Genomic DNA, 19,682 nt, shown 5'->3' on the forward strand with positions numbered 1-19,682 from the left:
AAGTTCTCATTTACAACTGCGACCTGGCCAAGATAAAGCAAAGCAGTGCGATATAAACAACAACAACACAGAGTTAAATATGGAATAAACAAAACGTACAGTCATTAACACAATAGAAAATCTATATACAGTGTGTGCAAATGTAGTAAGTTATGGAGGTAAGGCAATAAATAGGCCATAGTGCAAAATAATTACAATTTAGTATTAACACTGGAGTGATAGATGTGCAGAAGATGATGTGCAAATAGAGATACTGGGGTGCAAATGAGCAAAATAAATAACAATGTAAATAACAATATGGGGATGAGGTAGTTGGGTGGGCTAATTACAGATGGGCTGTGTACAGGTGCAGTGATCGGTAAGCTGCTCTGACAACTGATGCTTAAAGTTAGTGAGGGAGATAAGTGTCTCCAGCTTCAGAGATTTTTAGCAGTTCGTTCCAGTCATTGGCAGCAGAGAACTGGAAGGAATGGCGGCCAAAGGAGGTGTTGGCTTTGGGGATGACCAGTGAGATATACCTGCTGGAACGCATACTACGAGTGGGTGTTGCTATGGTGACCAATGATCTAAGATAAGGCGGGGATTTGCCTTGAAGTGATTTATAGATGACCTGGAGCCAGTTGGTTTGCGACGAATATGTAGTGAGGGCCAGCCAACGAGAGCGTACAGGTCACAATGGTGGGTAGTGGATGGCACTGTGACAGACTACATCCAATTTGCTGAGTAGAGTGTTGGAAGCTATATTGTAAATGACATCGCCGAAGTCAAGGATCGGTAGGATAGTCAGTTTTACGAGGGCATGTTTAGCAGCATGAGTGAAGGATGCTTTGTTGCGAAATAGTCGATTCTAGATTTAACTTTGGATTGGAGATGCTTAATGTGAGTCTGGAAGGACAGTTTACGGTCTAACCAGACACCTAGGTATTTGTAGTTGTCCACATACTCTAGGTCAGACCCGTCAAGAGTAGTGATTCTAGTCGGGCGGGCGGGTGCAAGCAGCGTTCGATTGAAGAGCATGCATTTAGTTTTACTAACGTTTAAGAGCAGTTGGAGGCCACGGAAGGAGTGTTGTATGGAATTGAAGCTCGTTTGGAGGTTTGTTAACACAGTGTCCAATGAAGGGCCAGATGTATACAAAATGGTGTCGTCTGCGTAGAGGTGGATCTGAGAGTCACCAGCAGCAAGAGCGACATCATTGATATACACAGAGAATAGAGTCGGCCCGAGAATTGAATCCTGTGGCACCCCCATAGAGACTGCCATAGGTCCAGACAACAGGCCCTCCGATTTGACACATTGAACTCTATCTGAGAAGTAGTTGGTGAACCAGGCGAGGCAGTCATTTGAGAAACCAAGGCTATTTAGTCTGCCAATACGATTGTGGTTATTGACAGAGTCAAAAGCCTTGGCCAGGTCGATGAAGACGGCTGCACAGTACTGTCTTTTATCGATTGCGGTTATTATATCGTTTAGGACCTTGAGCGTGGATGAGGTGCACCCATGACCAGCTCGGAAACCAGATTGCATAGCGGAGAAGGTACGGTGGGATTCGAAATGGTCAGTGATCTGTTTGTTAACTTGGCTTTCAAATACTTTCGAAAGGCAGGGCAGGATGGATATAGGTTTGTAACAGTTTGGATCTAGAGTGTCACACCCTTTGAAGAGGGGGATGACCGCAGCAGCTTTCCAATCTCTGGGGATCTCAGACGATACGAAAGAGAGGTTGAACAGGCTAGTAATAGGGGTTGCGACAATTTCGGCGGCTAATTTTAGAAAGAAAGGGTCCAGATTGTCTAGCCCAGCTGATTTGTAGGGGTCCAGATTTAGCAGCTCTTTCAGGACATCAGCTATCTGAATTTGGGTGAAGGAGAAGCGGGGGGTGCAGAGCTGGTGGCCGGGGTAGAGGTAGCCAGGTGGAAAGTATGGCCAGACGTAGCAAAATGCTTATTGAAATTCTCGATTATCGTAGATTTATCGGTGGTGACAGTGTTTCCTAGCCTCAGTGCAGTTGGTAGCTGGGAGGAGGTGCTCTTATTCTCCATGGACCTTACAGTGTCCCAAAACTCTTTGGAGTTAGTGCTACAGGATGCAAATTTCTGTTTGAAAAAGCTAGCCTTTGCTTTTTTATATTGGTTTCTGACTTCCCTGAAAAGTTGCATATCGCGGGGGCTGTTCGATGCTAATGCAGTACGCCACAGGATGTTTTTGTGCTGGTCAAGGGCAGTCAAGTCTGGGGTGAACCAGGGGCTATATCCGTTCTTAGTTCTGACTTTTTTTGCATGGGGCATGCTTATTTAAGATGGAGAGGAAAGCACTTTTGAAGAACATCCAGGCATCCTCTACTGACGGAATGAGGTCAATATCCATCCAGGATACCCAGGCCAGGTCAATTAGAAAGGCCTGCTCGCTGAAGTGTTTTAGGGAGCGTTTGACACTGATGAGGGGTGCTCGTTTGACCGCGGACCCATTACGGACGCAGGCAATGAGGCAGTGATCGCTAAGATCCTGGTTAAAGACAGCGGAGGTGTATTTAGAGGGTAAATTAGTCAGGATGATATCTATGAGGGTGCCCATGTTTACGGATTTAGGGTTGTACCTGGTAGGTTCCTTGATAATTTGTGTGAGATTGAGGTTATCTAGTTTAGATTGTAGAACGGCCGGGGTGTTAAGCATATCCCAGTTTAGGTCACCAAGCAGTACGAACTCTGAGGATAGATGGGGGGCAAGCAATTCACATATGGGGTCCAGGGCACAACTGGTGGCTGAGGGTGGTCTGTAGCAAGCGGCAACAGTGAGAGACTTATTTCTGGAAAGGTGGATTTTTAGAAGTAGAAGCTCAAACTGTTTGGGCACAGACCTGAATAGTATGATATAGCTCTGCAGGATATCTCTACAGTAGATTGCAACTCCGGCCCCTTTGGCAGTTCTATCTAGACGTAAAACGTCGTAGTTCGGGATGGAAATGTCTGAATTTTTGGTGGCCTTCCTAAGCCAAGATTCAGACAATGCTAGAACATCAGGGTTGGCAGAGTGTGCTAACGCAGTGAATAACTCAAACGTGGAGGAGGCTTCTGATGTTAACATGCAAGAAACCAAGGCTTTTTCGGTTACAGAAGTCAACAAATGATAGCGCCTGGGGCGTAGGAGTGATACTGGGGGCTACAGGGTTAACCTCTACATCACCAGAGGAACAGAGGAGGAATAGAATAAGGATACGGCTAAAGGCTTTAAGAACTGGTCTTCTAGTGCGTTGGGTACAGAGAAAAAAAGGGGCAGATTTCCGGGCATTGTAGAATAGATTCAGGGCATTATGTACAGACAAGGATATGGAAGGATATGAGTACAGTGGAGGTACACCTAAGCATTGGGTAACTATGAAAGAGATAGCATCACTGGAGGTACTGATTGAGCCGGTCTCCGCGTGTATGGGGGGTGGGACAAAGGAGCTCTCTGAGGCTGGTTGAGCGGAACTTGGGGCTCTACAGTGAAATTGTATAATAAGAACTAACCCAAACAGCAATAGGCTAGGCATATTGACATGGGAGAGAGGCATAACGCAATCACAGGTGTTATTCGAGAGGGCTAAGACAACAACTGCTAATGGCGACGAAAGTTTGGGCTGAGGCTAAACAGGATTGGGTACCGTGTAAAGGAACAGTCCAGCATGCATTAGCTGTGTAGCTGAGTGATCATAAGGTCCAGTGAACAACACTAAGTAAGTCCGGGAGCAGTTCGTAGGCTGCTAAAGCACAGGCGAGCATGAGGCATGGCTGTTGATTGCGCGTGCTAGCGGGCCGGGGCTAGCAGATGGATATTTGTGGTCGTCGCAACGGGAAGCCTGTTGAAACCACATCAGACGATTACGTCGGCAGACCAGTCGTGATGGATCGGCGGGGCTCCGTGTCGATACTAGGAGGTCCCGTCCGGTTGACAGAGAGGTAGATAGCCGGGAGATGGGCCTGGCTCGAGGCTAGCTCAAGGCTAACTGGTACGTCGGGACAGTGGTGATTAGCCAACAACAGCCATTCGGTTGCAGCTAGCTAGTTGCGATGGTCCGGTGTTAAGGTCCAGTGATTCAGTGATTCCGGCAGAAAATCCGATATGCTCTGGGTCGATAGCACGCTGTGCAGACTGGCCGATAATTGTCCAGGCTTGAGCTGGCTGGTAGGTAGTGCAGGCCACGGACAGTGGTGAAGACCGCTAATGGTGGCTAATAGCAAGTAGCTAGTTAGCTGGCTAGCTGGCTAGTTTCAGCCGTAGGTTCTTGATAAAAATAAAGAAATAATAGAATCCATTCCACATTGGGTGAGGCGGGTTGCAGGAAAGTATATTTAGTTAAAGGATGGAAAGTGAGATAGAGAAATATATATGAAAAAATGAAAAAAAAACAGGCTATTTACACAAGGACACAACAGAATACACGACTGCACTACTACGCCATCTTGGATGTCCCTTCTCATGCTTTTCTAACACACTCCATTCTAAAATGAGGACAGAGAGATGAGAAATACCTGATTGTGTCCAGGTTAAGTATGTCTAATGAGAGAATAGATTGGCTCTCATCAACATTTCCCCTCATAAGCAGCTCATCGCTTTGCGTTTCCTGGAATGAGCTGTTCTACAGTGGAACAGACGGCAGTATGACTCAATTTGTTCTTTCTTACCCGCGAGTTTGAAGCAAATGCGGCGATAATTACTCTGAAAGCATCACATTTGATATTTCAGACACCTTTCCGATACCGGTGGGGGGAGTGCAGCGTGCATTTAAGTGTGGCAGTACATTATTGTGTCTGGGAGCATACATACTGTAATTGATTCACTATTGCTGATGAAAGGAGACACAGGCAGGCGCCGGCCCCAATCACCTGCGGCCCCAAATCAGCTCTCACATTTCTAAGAAAAGAAGCCATCTATTTGGCTAGCATTTAATACTTTTTGGGATCCATGCCAAAACAGAGTGCTGTGGTAGATTTGATGCAGCAGTAAAGGGGCTACATAGCACTTTAGGGGTGCCTCCCAAATGGTAGCCTATTCACTATATAGTGCACTATGTTTGACTAGAGCCCTACAGGCACAGGTCAAAAGTAGTGCACTGTATAGTGAATACACTCTTAGAAAAAAAGGTACTATCTAGATCCTAAAAGGGTTCTTCGGTTGTTCCAATAGGACAGTGCTTCTCAATTATTTTCTGTTAAGCCCCCCCTAGGAAGAAGTAAACATTTCGCGCCCCTCTCCGCCGCGACTGTAAATAGTATAATTTGTTTTGCAGTGCACAGCTTTTCGAAGCGGGGTTTGAAGCATGATACTGCAACTCTCAGCTCCTGCTCAATGTTTAGCTGGGACCTGTACTTGGTCTTCAGTGCAGCAACTGCAGAGAAGCCAGTCTCACAAAGATAAGATGTTGCAAAAGGAAGAAGAATGCCCATGGCCCTCTGCCCTAAGAGTGGATACTGCCTCTCTACACTCAGCCAGAATTCACTCAGTGTCTGTGATGTGAACCTCATTCTCAATGTGGAGTCAGACGTCATATCAATGAACTGGTCCTCCTCTGCAGAGCTAAAACCAGTTGGAGCTGGTGCATTGAATGGATCTCTCACCCAGTCATATTGGGAACTGTTTTCAGGGAAGTACTTTTTAAAGAATCCCATCAGTGATTTTACATTTACATTTACGTCATTTAGCCGACGCTCTTATCCAGAGCGACTTACAAATTGGTGCATTCACCCTATAGCCAGTGGGATAACCACTTCACAATTTTTTTTGTTTGTTTATTTTTTATGTATTTTATTTTATTGTATTTATTTTAGGGGGGGGGGGGGGGTAGAAGGATTACTTTATCCTATCCCAGGTATTCCTTCAAGAGGTGGGGTTTCAAATGTCTCCGGAAGGTGGTGAGTGACTCCGCTGTCCTGGCGTCGTGAGGGAGCTTGTTCCACCATTGGGGTGCCAGAGCAGCGAACAGTTTTGACTGGGCTGAGCGGGAACTATGCTTCCGCAGAGGAAGGGGAGCCAGCAGGCCAGAGGTGGATGAACGCAATGCCCTCGTTTGGGTGTAGGGACTGATCAGAGCCTGAAGGTACGGAGGTGCCGTTCCCCTCACAGCTCCATAGGCAAGCACCATGGTCTTGTAACAGATGCAAGCTTCAACTGGAAGCCAGTGGAGTGTGCGGAGGAGCGGGGTGACGTGAGAGAACTTGGGAAGGTTGAACACCAGACGGGCTGCGGCATTCTGGATGAGTTGTAGGGGTTTAATGGCACAGGCAGGGAGCCCAGCCAACAGCGAGTTGCAGTAATCCAGACGGGAGATGACAAGTGCCTGGATTAGGACCTGTGCCGCCTCCTGTGTAAGGCAGGGTCGTACTCTCCGAATGTTGTAGAGCATGAACCTGCAGGATCGGGTCACCGCCTTGATGTTAGCGGAGAACGACAGGGTGTTGTCCAGGGTCACGCCAAGGCTCTTCGCACTCTGGGAGGAGGACACAACGGAGTTGTCAACCGTGATGGCGAGATCATGGAACAGGCAGTCCTTCCCCGGGAGGAAGAGCAGCTCCGTCTTGCCAAGGTTCAGCTTGAGGTGGTGATCCGTCATCCATACTGATATGTCTGCCAGACATGCAGAGATGCGATTCGCCACCTGGTTATCAGAAGGGGGAAAGGAGAAGATTAGTTGTGTATCGTCAGCGTAGCAATGATAGGAGAGGCCATGTGAGGATATGACAGAGCCAAGTGACTTGGTGTATAGGGAGAATAGGAGAGGGCCTAGAACTGAGCCCTGGGGGACACCAGTGGTGAGAGCACGTGGTGCGGAGACAGCTTCTCGCCACGCCACTTGGTAGGAGCGACCGGTCAGGTAGGACGCAATCCAGGAGTGAGCCGCGCCGGAGATGCCCAGCTCGGAGAGGGTGGAGAGGAGGATCTGATGGTTCACAGTATCAAAGGCAGCAGACAGGTCTAGAAGGACAAGAGCAGAGGAGAGAGACCAGACCACTGATGTGATGAAATATGCTCCTTAATATATGGAATCACTGAGGTGGCATCATAGTCAGTAGTGTCAACAAATTCATGCAGGTTCTCGAATGAATCAGTATTTCCTTCATCAAGTCGCCTGCCCCACATTGCAAGCTTTCGAGTGAAAGAGCTGATCTTGTCTGTGACCTGAGGGAGGTGTTTATCTTTCCCTTGAAGCTGTAGATTTAGTTCATTTAGCTTTCCAAATATATCACTCAGGTAGGCCAGCTTTGCCAGGAAGTTCTCATCACTAAATGTTTCTGCGAGGTCATACTTGTGCTCCTGCTCCGAAAACATTCTTATCTGCTCTCTGAGCTCAAAAACTCGGGACAATACTTTTCCTCGTGACAAACACCTTGCTTCACTGTGAAATAGCACAGCTTGATGTTCAGCTCCCATCTCCTCACAGATAGCAGAGAAGACTCTTGTTTTTAGTGGTCTGGTCTTTATAAAATTGACTACACCTACAATGTCAGTCATAACCTCACTTAATTCAGAGGAAAGGTGCCTTGATGCCAGTGCTTCTCTGTGTATAACACAGTGTGTCCACTCAGCATTAGGTGAGGCCTTCTTGATGAGTGCCCGAAGTCCTTTTCTCATCCCTGCCATGGTCTGTGCACCATCACTGCAAACACCAATGCAGTTCTCCCACTTTAGCCCATTCTCAGTCAGGAAGCAGTTCAGCATTTTGAATAGCTCTTCAGCTGTGGCTCTGTCTCTGACATATTTACAAAAAAGTAGATCCTCACACAGGGAGTTTGTCATGTCAAAACGTACATAAGCGATAAACAAACAGTCTTTGTTGCTGTCAGTTGCTTCATCGAACTGTAAGGCAAAACGTTTGTCTTTGAGTTTATCTACCAGCTGTTCTTTAAGATCATTAGCAATGTGATTTATACGTCTGGTGACAGTGTCATTGGACAGAGGGATAGTTTTTATTTTTGCAGCACTTGCATCATCCAGCATGACAGAGACCATGTCTAATGCTGCAGGCAGTATCAGCTCCTCTGCTATGGAGTGGGGTTTTTTGCACTGAGCAATTTGGTACGCCACCTTATATGATGCTAACAGTGCTCGCTGGTTTACTGAAGTAGCATTCACAAAGCGGGACAATTGTTGGCAATATTCGGCACGTTTTCGCTGAAAAAACTCAAGCGGCTTATCAGCGTGATTGGGGTGTAATGTCTTTAAGTGACGCCTTAATTTATTTGGCTTCATGCTGTCCGCTGCCAACATTTTTAGACACAGTAAACATACCGGTCTTTCCTCGTCTCCCACCATAGTCACAGTGAAGCCAAGCGCTACATACGCTTCGTCATATTTCCTCGTCTTAGCTTTCGGGAGACTTACGTTTGTCTCATCTCCGTCTCTCTCCGCCTTTCTTTTCATCCCTGTTAAATATTTTTCCATGGTGTCTCTTAAGGGTTTGTTATCTGCACTTCATATCTCCTGCTCTGTGCTGTGTGCTCTTGTTCGGTGCAAAAAAAACCTACTCCCTGCGGCAAAAAAAAAGCATGTTCCACGGGGTCACACGCGCCCCCCCTGGCATTGCTCCGAGCCCCACCAGGGGGGCGCGCCCCACTATTTGAGAAGGACTGCCATAGGATAACCCTTTTAAGAACCCCTTTTGGTTCCAGGTAGAACCCTTTGGGTTCCATGTACAGTAGAACTCTTTCCACAGAGGGTTTTACATGGAACCTAAAATGATTCTAACTGGAACCCAAAAGGGTTCTTCCTGGAGCCAAAAAGGGTTCTGCTATGGGGACAGCTGAAGAGCTCTTTTGTAACCTTTTTTTATAAGAGTGTCGAGTGCTATTTGTGACGCAGCCCAGCAGCTCTCCTTTAGTTCACTGCATACCATTTCATTGGCCTTTAAGGCGCCACATAAGCAGCCTTGGAGTCTCATAACCACTGATGTAGGCTGCTGGCCAGTAGTCCTGATGTCGGTCATTTACGGTCTGTTGGACACAGACCGTAAATTAGAATAGGCTGGTTATTGTCAGTTACCATGGCTGTTTATTACTCATTGATTTGAAGGTGTTTATCAATAAATGCAGTTGCAGATTTGGGGTCTTGCTATCAGTTGTTGCCACTATAACATTGTGTTTATGTCATTATGGCTCCCACAATAGTATATGCATTGGTTGAAGATCAATGTTAAATTCAAATCTCCCTACCATCATATCTAAGCCAATATGACACAAATGTCGACGACAATTCGCAAAATCAACTTCATTGGAGGTACACAACACACTCCCCGCCTCTCGTTATGATCCATCCAGCCATTACTGAGAAACACTATAACACATTTTTGACAGGGTCATTAGCATTAGGGCCGTCAGACAATTTTTTGCCCAAATCTAGCTCAAATTCTAGATGTCTGATTAAAAAGAGGCTACAGCGTCCATAAAGTGACAATTAGACTTGGATCCATTTGGACTGAATACATTTGTAGGTACAACAGTTTTTATAAAATGTATAATTTAACGCTGTCACATGCTCATTTCTGTCCATTTAGAACCAACATTGTGCTACCTTTTTGTAGCATTTCTGATAATGCTAACATATTTTCAGCCAAACCTCAGTGTTCTAAAACCGGACCAAGGCACTTGGGTTGTGCAGCAACAGTGATAGTAGCAGGCTAACACCAGTCGGATGAGAGGCAAGCTACAAGCAAAGGAAACGAGCTATATTTTGCTATGGAAGCTTTTTCACATGGCTGAAGTCATCTGTGTAAACGTTTGGCTTTGACACTTGACACTTGCATGTAATAAGCATAAATAAGATAGCAAATATACTTGGCTGCTATTGGCAGTTAGCTAGCCAACTAACGTTAGCCAGTAACGTTAACTAACTACAAGTCAACAAGGCTGTAACGTTAACGATAGATGTATGGACGGATCATGCACCGGCACAACTCAATGTTGACAATATAGCTATCCCACATTCTTCAACAAACAAAGCATAGCTAGCTAGCTAGCTAAGTAAAGTTCATAGTCAGCACCAAACTTTGGGAAACTGCCACGCTGCTAATGTATAATACATGTAATGGGCATTGCTCATCTAACGTTAACATTAGCAAACGTTACTCCTTACACTAGTCAATCTAGCTTGCTAAACAATGTAGCTAGCTGAAGATACAGCCCTTACCTTATGCATTGATTCAGTACACTCCCTCCTTTGTCAATGCAAATTAAAAAGTAGCCAGTGGGGTGCGGGTACACCCAAGTTAAACACCACCAAATTCATTGCTTGCTTGCACGACCTTTGCGCAATCAAAAGAAAACGCCATGCTTGCTGACTTGGTTAGCTATGCGACTGTTTTCAACACATCAACTGTTTTATACTTTTTTTTTTTTACCAAGCAAGAGAAATAAACGTTCAATCAGTACTGAGTGAATGAACAACAACAAAAGCTTCCTGTCATCACCAGACTGTCCATTTAAGACAATGCGTTCATGATAGGGTTCGTAGTGTAAGTGGTAACATCCCCACAATGGAAGTGGGTTTCCACTAGTTACTACAGCCACAAAGTCAAAATTGGCTATATTATTACTTTAAGGTTAGGGTTAGGCATAATGTAAGCAGTGTGGTTAGGGTTGAGGTTAGGTTTAGGTTTAAAATCTGATTTTAAGAAGATAAATTGTAGAAATCGGTGGGGTTTATGACTTTGTGGCTGTGGTAAGTAGTGACGACTAATCTGAAGGTCCTGGGTTCGCCTCTCGGAGGAGATATTTTGAACATTCTCTTTCGTGTATACTTGTGACACCCCAATCCCGACACACACACACCGGTCCGCACACGCACGGTGTGTGCTTATTTTCAATTATTAGGTGGCTCTTAAAAGAGCATTGTTGAGTGGCAATGGACAGGGACTGTGGTGTGTGTACTGCTGCGTGCCTTGCCAATAGTGTGTGATTCTGGCACGCAATTCAGGGTGTTCCTGCATCCCCCCCTCGAGCATCCCACTGGTCCCTGCGTAACCCCCACCCCCGGAGTACGCCATCTTCATGCTTGTGTGACACTTTTGATCTTCTGGATTTCCCCTAAATGTCTATGCGATTAAAATGTAAATCAAAAAAGAAAAGGGAAATAAACGTTTTTTTTTTTTTCGGGGGCTAAGGACACTGTCTACCGGTGTCCTACCTCGATACCTCCTCCTGCCTGCTGTGTACCGGAGTCCTCCTAGCTAGCTAGCACACAGTGTCCTTCGCTCCCACCTGTCAATCACCTGCCCTTTCCGTTGTTAACAGAACTGCGGGAAAGCAGTGCCCGACAGGCGGACGTTAAGGACACTGTCTAGCTATCGTTAGCTAGCTAGCTACGTATCCCACCTGCTGTGTACCGGAGTCCTATCTAGCTAACTAGCTAGCTTGCACCCAGTGTTCTTAGCTAACGCCTGCCCAACACCTGCACGATATCAGCAGTGGTGGAAAAAGTACCCAATTTCCATACTTGAGTAAAAGTAAAGATACCTTAATAGAAAATGACTCAAGTAAAAGTGACAGTCACCCAGTCAAATACTACTTGAGTAAAAGTCAAAAAGTATTTGGTTTTAAATATACTTAAGTATCAAATGTAAATGTAATTGCTAAAATATACTTAAGTCTCAAAAGTAAAAGTATAAATAATTGTATATTCCTTATACAAAGCAAACCAGACTGCATAACTTTCTTGTTTATTTAATTTTACGGATAGCCAGGGGCATGCTCCAACACTCAGACATAATTTACAAACGAAGCATGTGTTTAGTGAGTCCACCAGATCAGAGGCAGTAGGGATGACCAGGGATGTTCTCTTGATAAGTGTGTGAATTAGACAATTTTCCTGTCCTGCTAAGCATTCAAAATGTAACGAGTACTTTTGGGTGTCAGGGAAAATGCATGGAGTAAAAAGTACATCATTTTCTTTGAGAATGTAGTGAAGTAAAAGTTGTCAAAAATATAAATAGTAAAGTACAGATATTGTTTGAAGTACAGTAGACCAACATAGCTACTGTAGTAGTCAAAGCTGTGTGCTGGAAAACCTTGGTAGAGCATGGGTGGAGTCGGCATTGTGATGCTCATGTGAATTTCCTTTCTTCTTCGGCTTCAGACCAATGGCTACTTCTCACTTAAAACATTGTTTTTTGTTTTTAATAGATAGACTACAAAAGGGCCAGTGAGTGACGGTAGAATTGTGAAGTAGATTCAGATAGAGAATTGTTGATGAGATTTATTTCACAGTCCATGGTGCTGAATCTTACATTGGCCAGCTCTCTCTTCATCTCCCTCTCTCCTTCTCCAGAAGGAGTACATTTCTGTGAAAGATGTGGGGCGTCTCTGGCCGGGAGGATGCATTGTAAATAACGGCCGCTGAGATATGTGGTGCTCGATAGAGGAGAGATGGAGTGAGGGAGGAGGAAAGGTATGGGAGGAGGTTGATTAATGGTAGAAGGATTCGAGGAAAGGGCCGACGGGGCCCCTCAGTCCTGCCACTCAGGGTCCGGATCAATCTATTCTCTGGCCCCCTCTCTCACATCTCTCCCATATGGTTTCATGTGACTCATACTCACCCTCTGGCTCTCAAACAGTTAAATATCCTATCTAAATAGCTTCAGGCTCAAGGGCATGTGTGAATAGTCAGTTGCTTATCAGTTACTTATGATTCATTTTTACAGTGATTGTTTCTATATCTTCCTGAGATACAGTATCAACAGTGTGGGGATTTGTTGCAAAGGGGATGCTATATTATCTGTAGCTACAGATTGTATACTGAAGGCTGTGAGAATAATCACCCATATCCTGTATATGGAATTGTTGCTATAGTGAACCTGAAGGACAGAGACCCAATTCACACTCAGATTGTACAACTGATGTGCAACGCATTTGACACAATGGTTGTGATACAACTGATAACTGATGACCAATAAACTTTGATTTGATAAGTTTGTAATGCAACAGAGAGTTTGTCTGCGCAAAAATGTTGACACAACCATTGTGCCGTTTCTCCACAACGCTTGTGTGTAATTATCTTTGTGAAGAAAAACCAAATGTGTTATAGGCCTACATTAGTTGTACAAGTTGAGTGTCAACGAGACCCAAGAGAAAAACTGGAATGGGTAGAAAATTGAGATAAGAGAGAGTGGCAGAGACAGAGATGGATTGGGGGAATGGATGGATTACCAGAGAGAGAGAGAGAGATGGCTGGGGAGTTAGGAAGCTGCTTGCATTGTAGATACAGTATCTCCTTGTGATTGTTGCCTCTAGTCCATTAAGTCTGTGAATGGCCTTGTCAGTCATTCATCCATCTACAGTGCCTTCATACCGCTTGACTTATTCCACATTCTGTTGTGTTAGCCTGAATTCAAAATGTAAAAAATGCTTACCCATCTACACACAATATCTCATAATGACAAAGTGAAAACATGCTTCACCTTTGGTTGCGATTACAGCTGTGAGTCTTTCTGGGTAAGTCTCTAAGAGCTTTGCCCACCTGGATTGTACAATATTTGCACATTATTATTTTTAAAACTATTCAAGCTCTGTCAAGTTGGTTGTTAATCATTGCTAGAAAGCCATTGTCAAGTCTTGCCATAGATTGTCAAGCCGATTTAAGTCAAAACTAGGTAACGAGGCCATTCAGGAACATTTGATGTCGTCTTGGTAAGCAACTCCAGTATATATTTGGCCTTGTGTTTTAGATTATTGTCCTGCTGAAAGGTCTCCCAGTGTCTGTTGGAAACCAGACTGAACCAGGTTTTCCTCTAGGACTTTGCCCATGCTTAGCTCTATTCCGTTTATTTTTATTCTAAAAAACTCCCTAGTCCTTGCCAATGACAAGCATACCCATAACATGATGCAGCCACCACCATGCTTGAAAATATGAAGAGTGTTACTCAGTGATGTGTTTTGTTGGATTTGCCCCAAACATAATGCTTTGTATTCAAGAGATAAAATGTATTTCTTTGCCACATTTATTTCATTTTTACTTTAGTGCCTTATTGCAAACAGGGTGCATGTGAATATTTATATTCTGTACAGGCTTCCTTCTTTTCACTCTGTTATTTAGGTTAGTATTGTGGAGTGACTACAATGTTGTTGATCCATCCTCAGTTTCTCCTATCACAGCCATTGTTTTAAAGTCACCATTGGCCTCATGGTGAAATCCCTGAGCGTTTTCGTTCTCTCTGGCAACTGAGTTAGGAAGGACGTCTGTATCGTTATAGTAACTGGGTGTATTGATACTTCACCATGCTCAAAGGGATTTTCAGTGTCTGCTTTTTTGTTTTACCCATCTACCAATAGGTGCCCTTCTTTGCAAGGCATTGGAAAACCTCTCTGGTCTTTGTGGTTGAATCTGTGTTTGAAATTCACTGCTCGACTGAGGGACCTTACAGATAATTGTGTGTGGGGTACAGAAATGAGGTAGTCATTCCAAAATCATGTTAAATACTATTATTGCACACAGAGTGAGTCAATGCAACTTATTATGTGACTTGTTAAGCAAATTTCTACTCCTGATCTTATTTAGGCTTGCCATAACAAAGGGGTTGAATACTTATTAACTCAAGACATTCCAGCTTTTCATTTTTAATTAACTTGTAAACATTTCAAAAAACATAATTCCACTTTGACATTATGGGGTATTGTGTTCAGGCTGTAACACAGCAAAATGTGGAAAAAGTCAAGGGGTGTGAATACCTTCTGAAGGCACTGTAAGTGTTTACTTCAGTCTATCTAGCGTTAGCATGAAAAAAACAGATCCTGTAAACACCGAACATGTGCACACACATGCGCATGCACGCAACTGCACACTTGCACAGGCACACATATGCACACACACACACACTTAAAGATATGTTCACACGGTAGAGTGTGCACAGACTTGAGGGAAAATGCTGACACTGTCAAAAATGTGTTATGCACATGCATGCTCACGCACCAGCAAAGAAGAACATGCATGACCCAATTACTTCTTATGCTAATGAATGAACGCTGTTTGTTTATTTAAATGGACTGTGTTTTGGTACCTCTTTGTTTGCGTTCCCCTGTCGCTGTTAACGTTAAGACATAACTTTACCACACATACACACACAATGAGACATCAGCCCAATCACACACCTGAGCTGTTCCCTTCCCACTCAGACAGCTGGTGAGTCTAACAGCCCTACAACAGGGGTTTGAATGGTCTCCAATCACAGGCAGAGATGTTCAGACGACAGCAGAGAGTACGTCTCTCTCCCCATCTAATCACCCATGTGTCTGAGCACTGAGCTGTTTCCCCCCGTTCCCCGTCAGCTCTGTTATTTTACAGGTCCCTTTGGACACAGCGGTAAATACACAGGGAGTGTGTGTGTGTGTGTGTGTGAGTGTGTGTGTGTGTGTGTGCGTGTGTCAATGTGTGTGCGCTGAAGTGTGCATGTCACGATCGTTGAGAGACGGGTCGGACCAAGGTGCAGCGTGAAAAGCGTACATGTTTATTAACTCAATAAACATACAACAAAACAAGAAACAACGTAACGTGAAGTCCTCAGGCTATACACATACAAGCCTAAACGGAACAAGATCCCACAATACAACGTAGGAAATTATGTATGATCCCCAATCAGAGACAACGAGCGACAGCTGCCTCTGATTGGGAATCATACCCAGCCAAACATAGACATAGAACAACTAGAACCTAAACATAGATATACATAACATAGCACCATAATAGACATTCACACCTTGACTCAACAAACAAGAGTTCCATAGGTCAGGGCGTAACAGTACCCCCCCCAAAGGTGCGGACTCCGCACAAACCTGACCTAACAGGGGAGGGTCCGGGTGGGCTTCCAGCCTCTGTGGCGGTTCTGGCTCCGGGCGTGACGTCTTCTCCCTTGCTGCATCCGCGTTGCACCCCTGGACTGATCTAGACCTTAACGCGGAGCTACCCCTCTCAGTCCTCCCACGATGCACCGATCATTGTCTAGACCCTGGTGTGGGAGACCCCGAACCTGGAGAGGGGCTGACGTCTGGACCCGGAGTGGAGCCGCTGACCGAAGCTGAAGTGGTTCACGGTGGAGCGGACTGCTCTGGCGCCGGGGTAGAACCGCTGACCGGAGCTGGACTGGGCACCGGTGGATCGGACTGCTCTAGCTCCGGAGTGGAGCTGCTGAACGGAGCTGGACTGGACACCGGTGGAGCAGACTGCTCTGACTCCGGAATGGAGTCGCTGACCGGAGCTGGACTGGACACCGGTGGAGCAGAATGCTCTGGCTCCGGAGTAGAGCCGCTGACCGGAGCTGGACTGAGCACCGGTGGAGCGGACTGCTCTGACTCCGGAGTGGAGCAGCTGACCGGTGCTGAACCAGGCACTGGTGGAACGGGCACGGGCTGTGCCGGACTGGGAACACGCACCACTGGTTTGGTGCGGGGAGCAGGTACGGGGCTTACCGAGCTGGTGACACGCACCACTGGTTTTGGTGCGGGGAGCAGGTACGGGCCGTACCAGGCTGGAGACACGCACCACTGGTTTGGTGTGTGGAGTAGGTGCAGGCCGTACCGGACTGGATACGCGCACCACTGGTTTGGTGCAGGGAGCAGGTACGGGCCGTACCAGGCTGGAGACATGCACCACTGGTTTGGTGCGAGGAGCAGGCACAGGCCGTGCCGGACTGGATACACGCACCACTGGTTTGGTGCGGGGAGTAGGTACGGGGCGTACCGGGCTGGCGACAGGCACCACTGGTTTGGTGCAAGGAGCTGGCACAGGCCGTACCGGGCTGTGGAGGCGCACTGGAGGTCTGGAGCTTAGAGCTGGCACAACCCGTCCTGGCAGGATGCCCACTTTCGCACGGCACGTGCGGGGCGCTGGCACAGGACGCACTGGGCTGTGAATGCGCACTGGCGACACAGTGCGTATCTCTGCATACCTAGGTTCCTCAATGAACACACGCTCCTTTTGTTGCCTGACCAGCTCCTCTCTCCGTGCCTCCACTACTTCCTTCTCCATTTGAGCCTCCTGTAGCGCCTCGCTCTGAAAGGATAACTCCTGCTCCCTCTGAGCTAACAGCCCCCGTAAAGTGGTGGCCTCCTCTCTCAGACTGCTCCAGTCCTTCTTTCTCTCTCGCCAATCCTCCTCCAGTGAGGACTCCTCCGGGAGCCCCGACGAGTTAGCGAACAGAACCTCATCGTCGTCGTCCTCCTCCGACTCCTCCCTGTAAAACTGTTCCCATTCCTGTTCCCATGGTCGTAGGGCCTCCAACTGGAACCCCACAGGGTGCAGTGGTCGGGGCTCTTCTCTCTCGATCCCCGACCACCCCTCTAGCCCCCCCAAAAATTTTTATTGGGTTTGCCTCTCGGGCTTCCTCAGCGGTTGGTCCCGTTGGCGTCGTCGTTGATCCTCTCTTGCCAGGGCCTGTACCTTCGCCCAGGGTCCTTTCCCAGCGAATATCTCCTCCCATGACCACCATTTGCCCACCTGTGACAAAGCTATTCGCTCCTCCTCGGCACGCTGCTTGGTCCTTTTGTGGTGGGATCTTCTGTCACGATCGTTGAGAGACGGGTCGGACCAAGGTGCAGCGTGAAAAGCGTACATGTTTATTAACTCAATAAACATACAACAAAACAAGAAACAACGTAACGTGAAGTCCTCAGGCTATACACATACAAGCCTAAACGGAACAAGATCCCACAATACAACGTAGGAAATAGGCTACCTAAGTATGATCCCCAATCAGAGACAACGAACGACAGCTGCCTCTGATTGGGAATCATACCCGGCCAAACATAGACATAGAACAACTAGAACCTAAACATAGATATACATAACATAGAACTACAATAGACATTCACACCCTGACTCAACAAACAAGAGTTCCATAGGTCAGGGCGTGACAGTGCATGCCTGTTAAAGGAACCTGCCAAGCGCTGCCAATTACCAGAAACAATTAGCTGTGTTTTCATTATAGGAGCCAGGACGTCCTCGTAGCCCCCTAAAAAGATGTTACACCGGGAAACAAGGGCAGACCCTTTTCTCTTGGTGGCATAAAATCCATGGGCCCTTCTGGAGGCTCAATGTGGGACCACAACTGTCCCTACCACAACCCCTTAATCTGAGACACACAAACACACACACACGCACGCACACCGTTACTTCCCCAGATGACATTATTTTGAAAGAATAGGTATACAGTAGCTATGGTACACACACACACACAGTACTGGTAGTGTAGCGTGTATATATATAGAATGGGGCAGTCTGGATTTTCATTAGTGGGATTTCGTTTTTTATGCTCTTGCCTGATTGCTGCCTGTATATTACCTGGCTTTACCTTTTCCAATTTTTCCCTTTATTTCCCGTTACCAGCCATTATGTCCTGTAGCTGAGAGCCTTACTGATGCACTCCATCAGGCTCTGTCCCAGTCAGCGCTTTCCTGCAAGGACACAACATATTAGGACCACTGCTGCTGCCACTGTAGAACAGCACTGTTTTAAATGACTGTTGTGCCTTTATTCACAGTGGGAACAGTTTATCCTCTGTCCTTTTACCCTCATCCCTCTTTACCCGCTCTCCCTTCCCTTCTTCCACCCTTCTCCCATTCCCCCACTTCCCTTCCTCCCATCCCGCCCTTCCTAAGTACTACTCTACCAAACTCTCTCAGCCCTTTTAATTTCCATTGAATCTAAACACAGTTCATTTTCCGCTTTCTATTCTCTTTCCTATAAATGCAAAGGAACATTAGTTCTCCCAGCACGGTGGCACGCACCACGAGAGAGACAGCCTGCTGGACCTCATAAATCACAGCAGGACAGACTTGGCAAAGTGGCCCACAGACACACATCTACTCCCATACTTTCAGATGCACACAATATAAAGTCCATTCCTATATCTGCATCTCCTCCCCCTTTAGAATACTGATAATGTTAGTGCCACAATAGGAATTCCAGGTGTAATCTCTGGTGACAGAATGGAGGTAGCTAGCTAGCTAACACAAGATTTTGTTCTGGGTCTCGAGATTATTCAGATGAAATTGATCAGTTTAGAAGTGTTTGTAATGGCACTTTCATATTACAGGAGGGGGTCGCAGTTCCGGAGCGACCCACTAGGTGTCATCCTCCGACAACCTTAGGCACCTCCTCGTTCACTGTCTGTACTAATCAGTATGCTATTGGTGTCACCTGTGTCTACCTGTTCACCTGTGTATTTATGCCCTCACTTCCCTGTGTTCCCTTGCTCAGTTTTCTCTGCTAGTTTCTCTATGTACAGGTACTTGAGATGTGTTCTCCCTGTTTCGTTATTTGTTTCAGTCTTAGGTAGTATTTCGTATTTTGGCTGTCAGCCGGTTTTTGGAGACTTATTTGCTCCGCCTTTCTTTTATCGTGATAAGTCCATTATTTAGTATTTTGGCTTTGTGACCACCAGTAAAGATCATTTTTGTACTATCTCTGCCTACTGCCTACTGTATATCCTGCACCGCACCTGGGTCACACCTCACCCCAACCCTTACACTTTCATATGCAACCATGATTGCTTTGATTTAGACTGTTCTCCGTCTTGACCCAATCAAAGCCCCCACAATGTAATGTCTACTGTCACTAGCGCTCTGAGCCAGGTGCAAAACCCTGATGAATGCTACGAATGACCGAAACACATCGGTTTTACTTTTAACAATAAATAAGCATTTTTATGAACTTCCACTGTCCTCCAA

The 19,682-nt window shown here is 46.1% G+C and overlaps 1 protein-coding gene across 1 annotated transcript in view; it reads left to right on the top strand.

Annotated features, from left to right (window-relative positions):
- LOC121541598 (whirlin-like) overlaps nt 1–19,682 on the top strand; it is a 143,429-nt gene that overhangs the window by 49,839 nt on the left and 73,908 nt on the right. The gene's annotated exons all lie outside the window — the stretch shown is intronic.

Source organism: Coregonus clupeaformis, chromosome 27 (genome assembly GCF_020615455.1).
Source record: "Coregonus clupeaformis isolate EN_2021a chromosome 27, ASM2061545v1, whole genome shotgun sequence".
NCBI classification, from domain to species: Eukaryota; Metazoa; Chordata; class Actinopteri; order Salmoniformes; family Salmonidae; genus Coregonus; species Coregonus clupeaformis.